This window comes from Cervus canadensis, chromosome 2, assembly GCF_019320065.1.
Source record: "Cervus canadensis isolate Bull #8, Minnesota chromosome 2, ASM1932006v1, whole genome shotgun sequence".
Taxonomy (NCBI): Eukaryota; Metazoa; Chordata; class Mammalia; order Artiodactyla; family Cervidae; genus Cervus; species Cervus canadensis.
This window is the reverse complement of record NC_057387.1, coordinates 19066475-19074744: the sequence shown is the minus strand read 5'-3', so window position 1 is coordinate 19074744 and position 8270 is coordinate 19066475.

Sequence of the window (8270 nt, the reverse complement as noted above, 5' to 3'; positions counted from 1 at the left end):
CACAAAACCCCATGCTTTGGTTCTGTTGGGATCCAAAAGCTATTTACCAAGAGACGTACAGTTACTTGCTGAAGTGGGCTGGGCCTCAGCACCCTTTTGGGCCACCCTGGGGACTCTTCCTCTGAGAGTCACTTGTCACAGCCTCAAGGATCACCCCCGTTTATCAAGCACCACTGGATCTCCTGAGTCATGAGGCCCCAGCAGCCAACATGCTTGAACTGCAGCCAGGAGCAGCCACAGAGTCTCCTGGCCCAAGACTCCGTTCTCCGAGCGCTACTTCTGCCCCTCAGATTTCAGGCACAGCCCCGGCACCACAGCGTCATGGGACCCTGGGGGCTTCTATAGCCTTGTTGTCCGCCCAGAAAAGTTGCCTGGCCGCACATCCCAAAGCCCACTCCCCGTTGGAATGATTTCTTTGTGGCACAGTCTGGCTACCCAGGGCCAACTCACATGCTTGCTCCTGGCTACAAGGGGACCTAAGACAGCGAGGGTCTGGTCTTTTGGTTCCTGTAGTGGTTGGTGGGTTCTGTCTCCCACCAAACTTAAAAAAAGAGGGGACTTTCCTGGCAGTCCAGTGGTTAAGATGCTGTGCTTCCAATGCAGAGGGCCTAGGTTAAGTTTAAAAGGGATGTATGTGTTGGCCAGACCCAAACAATAAAATATCGAAGCAACCTATTCCAAGGAGTTGTTGTGAAGATTACATGATTTACCACATTATGGTGAAGGGTTTAGAGGCACAGACTCTAAAGTCAACTCCCTGGGTTCAAATCCTGGCCTCTGCGGCTCCGTACCTATATGACTTTGCCAAGTTATTTCCCTTTTGTATGTGTAACCCTCGTATTTGTCAAATGGCCACAAGAGAACTCACTTCACAGTGCTAGTGTGAGGATCAAACAAACAGAGGATGTAAAGAACTTAGAGAAGTACCTGGCACAGGTATGCTTGTATATGAGGCTTGGGTTCATGCCTTTTTGTCTTTAAGCCCTTAAAACAGCACCAAGGACTTATTAAGCATTTAATAAGTGATAACTGTTGTTATTATCATTATTACCTATGTCTTGCCTACTTGTCCAGGTGTGTCTCTGAACCTCGTCCTAGAAGTGGAATTCCTATGTAAAATGGTATGCATGGTTTAAATTTTGATAGGTATTGACAGACTGTATTTTGTTAATAAGGCACCAACTGGTACTCTCACCAGTCCTAAATAAGTGTGCCCTTTTCCTCATGTCTCATCAATACTGGATTTTAACCTTTTAAAATGTTGTTCTTCTAATAGGAAATGGTGTTATTGTAGTCTTTCATTATTTCAATTTTCAAATTCTGCATTTACTTGAAGCCTTCTATTAAAATTTTAAAAACACATAATTGCAGAATTCCCTGGTGGCGCAACAGTTAGCACTCTGAGCTTTCACTGCCAAGGTTGCAGGTTCAGTCCCTGGTTGAGAAACTAAGATCACCACGTGGCCACAAGAAATTTTTTAATTTAAAAATTAAGATAAAAATACATAATTGATATATAACAAAAAATTAAAATTGCTCCCTATATTTCAATTCTTCAGAGAAAACCATTACTAAGTTACATTTGGTATGCCTTATATAATAAAGGAAGATTTATCTCTGCAACGGGCTTTCCTGATAGCTCAGTTGGTAAAGAATCTGCCTGCAACGAGGAGACCCCACTTCAATTCCTGGGTTGGGAAGATCCCCTGGAGAGGGGAATGGCTGCTCACTCCAGTATTCTGTCCTGGAGAATTCCAGGGTGCAGAGTCCGGTGCAACTGAGTGACTTTCACTTTCACTTTATGTCTACAAACCCTTTTCTATGAACATATAGATATACATAGATATAAGTTAAACATATATAATTTAAACTAATTAGTATAAATTAAATTAATTAAAGCAATTAATTAATTAAAACTGCATGGTTTAACAAGCTTCCCAGATGGTGCTAGTGGTAAAGAACCCTCCTGCCAATGCAGGTAGATGTAAGAGATGTGGGTTCAATCCCTGGGTCGAGAAGATGCCCTGGAGCAGGGCATGGCAACCCACTCCAGTATTCTTGCCCAGAGAATCCCATGGACAGAGGAGCCTGGCGGGCTACGGTCCATAGGGTTGCAAAGAGTCGGACATGACTGAAGTGACTTAGCGTGTGTCGGGAGCCGCCGGGGTGCGCCCAAACCGTGGCAAGGTCACGGGACAAGAGAGGAACCTGCAAGGCAGCTCTTCCTCACACGGGGCTGCCCCGGGGGCCCAATATGTACCCTCCGGAGCCGCCGGGTCAAGAAAGGAATCTGCAAGGCAGCTCTTCCCCTCGAGGTTGTCCCGGGGACAAGGTCACAGGACGAGAAAGGAATCTGCAAGGCAGCTCTTCCCCTCGAGGTTGTCCTGGGGGCAATGTCACGGGAAGAGAAAAGAATCTGCAAGGCAGCTCTTCCCCTCGAGGTTGTCCCGGGGGCCCGGTATGTCCCTTTCTTCCTTCTGTCTTACTGTTGTTGGGCTTTCTATTAATTTTTGGAAATATAACATATAGTAATAAGGCCTCCCTGGAAAAGTCCAAGCCTTTTTGGAAATGCTCATGATTGCTCTGGCTCAGGACACGATCATAAACATCAAGTCAGAAAAGAAAAGGCCACAGGTATAGCTTGGCTGCTTGCTTAAAAGATTATAATGTTCTAGAATAGAAAAGAGTAGAGGCATTTAGATATAGAAATAGATGTACTGCTTCAGTTTACTTGCTCCTTGGTTGAGAGGTTTTCATTATTGCTATTTCCCATTTGTTCATTGTTTCCCTTTCTTCAAACAACATGAGATTATGGGTATTTTTGTAGAATTAGAAAATGGGGTACATAGGATTTCAATAGAAGATTTATATTAACCAGCTTCACTGCCATTATCTCACTATTAATAGAGGTGTTTTGCTGCTTTAGAGGTGTTTTTGCTGTTTAATAGTTAATCATTGTAAATTGAGATTTTGTGGTTTCAGGTAAAGAAAAATATCAGGGTTTTCTCATGGTACTATTCTCAGAAATGTCAAACGTGTTACTGTGACCCTTCCCATGTATTGTTTTATTGTCCAAAGAATTTACACTATACCTGAGATTTGTAGGACATTGTTTTGTTAGAATGAAAATGTTAGGCCATTGAGGCAAGAAGACTATGTATGGGACATTTAAGAAAAAACTCTGTAATCAGAAAAGTTCCAGATGAACGCATAGGGGAAAAACATGGGAAAGAAAAATATTGACAGAAGCATGAAACCAATATCTGATGTAATATGTGGTGACTTAAGGGGGAGGTAACGTTCATTCCATAAAAACTGAGCTGTCCTAAAAATAAAAAGAGCTACCTCTTCTACGCAACCTTCTGTGTGTGTCTGTCTGTCTGTCTGCTTCCTCGCCGACGCCACTCATCCCTTGGGTATTCCTGGTCCTGCCGGGGCCGGACCTCGGCAAGCATGCACATGGTTTAATACATTAATTTTATATATAGTTTTAATTAAATGGGATTACACTCTTTTTTGCCTTTTACCCCCTCGACTCCTTGGATATCCTATAGTCCATGGGGTCACAAAGAGTTGGACACGACTGAGTGACTGAACAACACAAAACTATACCTTATGATTAGTTGGTGTTCCATATTATTGATGTTACATAATACATTTAACCATTTCCTCTATCGATTGTTCTCAACTTTCTGCTATTTCAAACAATGCTGCAATGAACAGCCTATTCACATATTAGCGTGCTTGTCTATTGTATATGTGTCTTTCCATAGAGTAGATTTCTGATTAAAATGTCGCTGTGCTGTGCTAAGTCATTTTAGTCGTGTCTGACTCTTTGCCACCTCTTTGGACCATAGTCCCCCAGACTCCTCTGTCCTTGGGATTCTCCAGGCAAGAATACTGGAGCGGGTTGCCATCCCCTTCTCCAGGAGATCTTCCCAACCCAGGGATTGAACCCGCATCTCTTATGTCTCCTGAATTGGCAGGTGAGTTCTTTACCACTAAAGCCACTCAGGAAGCCTCTTAAAATATTGCTGCTGCTGCTCAGTTCAGTTCAGTCGCTCAGTCGTGTCCGACTCTTTGCGACCCCATGAATCGCAGCACGCCAGGCCTCCCTGTCCATCACCAACTCCCGGAGTTTACCCAAACTCATGTCCATCGAGTCGGTGATGCCATCCAGCCATCTCATCCTCTGTCGTCCCCTACTCCTCCTGCTGTTAGGTGTTGCTAAATTGCGTTCTTAAAATATTCCACTATTTTATACTCTTGCCAATAAAACACAAGCGTGACCTTTCCCCCATACTCCTTCCAACCCTGAATATTATCAATCGTTTTATTTTTGAAAATCATATCATACTGATGTTTTAACAGGCATTTCTCTAGCTGTTACTGAGATTGAGTACCTCTTCTCTTGTTTATTAGCCATTTATCTTTCACTTTCATATTCTCAGCACATTTTTCTGTTGTTCTTTTTCCAATATTAATTTGTTGGAGATCTTTGGATCTGGGAGCAGTCAGTTACTGTTTTTCAGTTTAAAACTTTTAAACTTTGGTTACTGAGCAGACTTTTGACAAGCTGAGACAGGAAATCTCACAAATATTCATTTACCAAATAGAAACTGTTAATATTCCTGGTCCTGGGGAGATCCTAGAGGAAACAGGTTAGACAAGTGTATGGAAGACAGAGAATCTACGTGAAGACTTTTTCCCAGGCCTCCCTCTGATTCCAAATAGAACTAAGGAAAGGTCTCCCCAGACCTTGGGATTCCTGTCTTTCTGGGAAAAGCAGCCCCTATCTTTCCAGGCAGCATCTTGGTGCTGAGGTGAGAAAGCAGAGGCCCTGGTCTCTCCAGGGAAGGAGATTTGTCCCTGCTCGTCCTGATTCTTAGAGAAACTGTGACTCAGGAATATGACTCCAGGGACCAAAGGTCCTTCCAGTCTCAAAGAGAAAGGGTTTTATTTTCCTTTGGATATTTTATTTACAGTATTGTAACATGTCCAAAATGAAGGTTTGATTAACGGGTTTCATAGCTTAATTTGGGCCATTAGCCAAGACTGATGCAATTCTTTCTTCCCAGGCTCTTAACTGAAAGGGTGCAAGCCAAGTGGGCCTCTATAAAGATGGAGATGCTGGCATTAAAGTCATTTTATGGCTCTCGTCTCAGCTCTCCTGGAGCCAGTCTTGGCAAGGAAGGAAGGCTTCGTGGGGGGCTGGGGGTGATGGCAAACTTTCACTTGTGTCCCTATAACCGATATTATCTTTTCTAGAACACATAACTGATTTTCAAATCCACTTCACCTTTTCTTCTTGTAGAGTATAGATGTATAACAAGACACAATTTTTGTTCTAGTCAGACTCTTCATTTAAACAGAAAATCAAGGACTTCCCTGGGGGCTCAGTGGTAAAGAATCCACCTGCCAATGCAGGGGACATGGGTTCCTCCATTCCTAGTCCAGGGAGATCCCACATGCCACGTGGCAATGAAACCCATGAGCCATAACCATTGAGCCTGTGCTCCAGAGCCCGGGAAATGCAACTACAGAGCCTGTGGGCTGCAACTACTGATACATGGGAGTCCTAGAGCCTGTGCTCTGCAAGAAAAGCCACCACAGTGAGAAGCCCAAGCACGGCAACTAGAGTAGCCCCTGTTCATCACAACTAGTGAGGCCCAAGGAGTCACAGGGACTCGGCACAGCCATCAGTCCAGTCCAGTTCAGTTCAGTGGCTCAGTTCTGTTCAACTCTTTATGATCCCATGGCCTCCCTGTCCATCACCAACTCCCGGAGTTTACCAAACTCATGTCCATTGAGTCGGTGATGCCATCCAACCATCTCATCCTCTGTTGAACCTTTCTCCTCCTGCCTTTGATCTTTCCCAGCATCAGGGTCTTTACAAATGAGTCAGTTCTTCGCATCAGGTGGCCAAAGTATTGGAGTTTAAGCTTCAGCATCAGTCCTTCCAATGAACACTCAGGACTGATCTCTTTTAGGAGGGCCTGGTTGAATCTCCTTGCAGTTCAAGTGACTTTCAAGAGTCTTCTCCAACACCACAGTTCAAAAGCGTCAATTCTTCAGCACTCAGCTTTCTTTATAGTTCAACTCTCACATCCATACATGACCACTGGAAAAACCATAGCCTTGACTAGATGGACCTCTGTCGGCAAAGCAATGGCTCTGCTTTTTAATATGCTACCTAGGTTGGTCATAACTTTCCTTCCAAGGAGTAAACGTCTTTTTAATTCATGGCTGCAAAATAAATAAATAAATAAATAAATTCATGGCCGCAGTCACCATCTGCAGTGCTTTTGGAGCCCCAGAAAATAAAGTCAGTCACTGTTTCCACTGTTTCCCCATCTAGTTGCCATGAAGTGATGGGACCAGATGCCATGATCTTAGCTTTCTGAATGTTGAGCTTTAAGACAACTTTTTCACTCTCCTCTTTCACTTTCATCAACAGGCTCTTTAGTTCTTAGCTTTCTGCCATAAGGGTGGTGTTATCTGCATATCTGAGGTTGTTGATATTTCTCCTGGCAATCTTGATTCCAGCTTGTGCTTCTTCCAGCCCAGGGTTTCTCATGATGTACTCTACATATAAGTTAAATAAGCAGGGTGACAATATACAGCCTTGATATACTCTTTTCCTGATTTGGAACCAGTCTGTTGTTCCACGTCCAGTTCTAACTGTTGCTTCCTGACCTGAATACAGATTTCTCAAGAGGCAGGTCAGGTGGGCTGGTATTCCCTCTCTTCCAGAATTTTCCACCATTTACTGTGATCCACACAGTCAAAGGCTTTGGCATAGTCAATAAAGTAGAAATAGATGTTTTTCTGGAACTCTCTTGCTTTTTTGATGATCCACCAGATGTTGGCAATTTGACCTCTGGTTCCTCTGCCTTTTCTAAATCCAGCTTGAACATCTGAAAGTTCATGGTTCACGTATTGCTGAAGCCTGGCTTGGAGAATTTTGAGCATTACTTTACTAGCGTGTGCGATGAGTGCAATTGTGCAGTCGTCTGAGCATTCTTTAGCATTGCCTTTCTTTGGGATTGGAATGAAAACTGACCTTTTCCAGTCCTGTGACCACTGCTGAGTTTTCCAAATTTGCTTGCATATTGAGTGCACCACTTTCACAGCATCATCTTTTAGGATTTGAAATAGCTCAACTGGAATTCCATCACCTCCACTAGCTTTGTTCGTAGTGATGCTTCCTAAGGCCCACTTGACTTCACATTCCAGGATGTCTGGCTCTAGGTGAGTGATCACATCATCATGATTATCTAGGTCATGAAGATCTTTTTTGTACAGTTCTGTGTATTCCTGCCACCTCTTCTTAATATTTTCTGCTTCTGTTAGGACCATACCATTTCTGTCCTTTATTGAGCCCATCTTTGCATGAAATGTTCTCTTGGTATCTCTAATTTTCTTGAAGAGATCTTTAATCTTTCCAATTCTATTGTTTTCCTCTATTTCTTTGCCCTGATCACTGGGGAAGGCTTTCTTATCTCTCCTTGCTATTCTTTGGAACTCTGCATTCAAATGGGTGTATCTTTCCTTTTCTCCTTTGCTTTTCACTTCCCTTCTTTCTCAGCTATTTGTAAGGCCTCCTCAGGCAGCCATTTTGCTTTTTTACATTTCTTTTTCTTGGGGATGTTTTTGATCCCTGTCTCCTGTACAATATCACGAACCTCCATCCATAGTTCATCAGGCACTCTTCTGTTAGATCTAGTCCCTTAAATGTATTTCTCACTTCCACTGTATAATCGTAAGGGATTTGATTTAGGTCATACCTGAATGGTCTAGTGGTTTTCCCTTCTTTCTTCAATTTAAGTCTGAATTTGGCAATAAGGAGTTCATGATCTGAGCCACAGTCAGCTCCCTGTCTTGTTTTTGCTGACTGTATAAAGCTTCTCCATCTTTGGCTGCAAATAATATAATCAATCTGATTTCAGTGTTGACCATCTGGTGATGTCCATGTGTAGAGTCTTCTCTTGTGCTGTTGGAAGAGGGTGTTTGCTATGACCAGTGTGTTCTCTTGGCAAAACTCTATTAGCCTTTGCCCTAATAATTAATTAATTAATTAAAAAATAATTTTAAAAAGAACTATTATCTTGAAGGGATGCATACTGAAATATGAATTCAAAATATAATAAAATGTCTAGATTCACTGCCAAAAAAAAATCCAAGGTAGAGGGAGGCTGGGAGGTACAGTTGAAACAAAATGGGTTACAAGCTGCTTTTTACTGAAAGTGGATGGTGTACCTGTGGGTTCA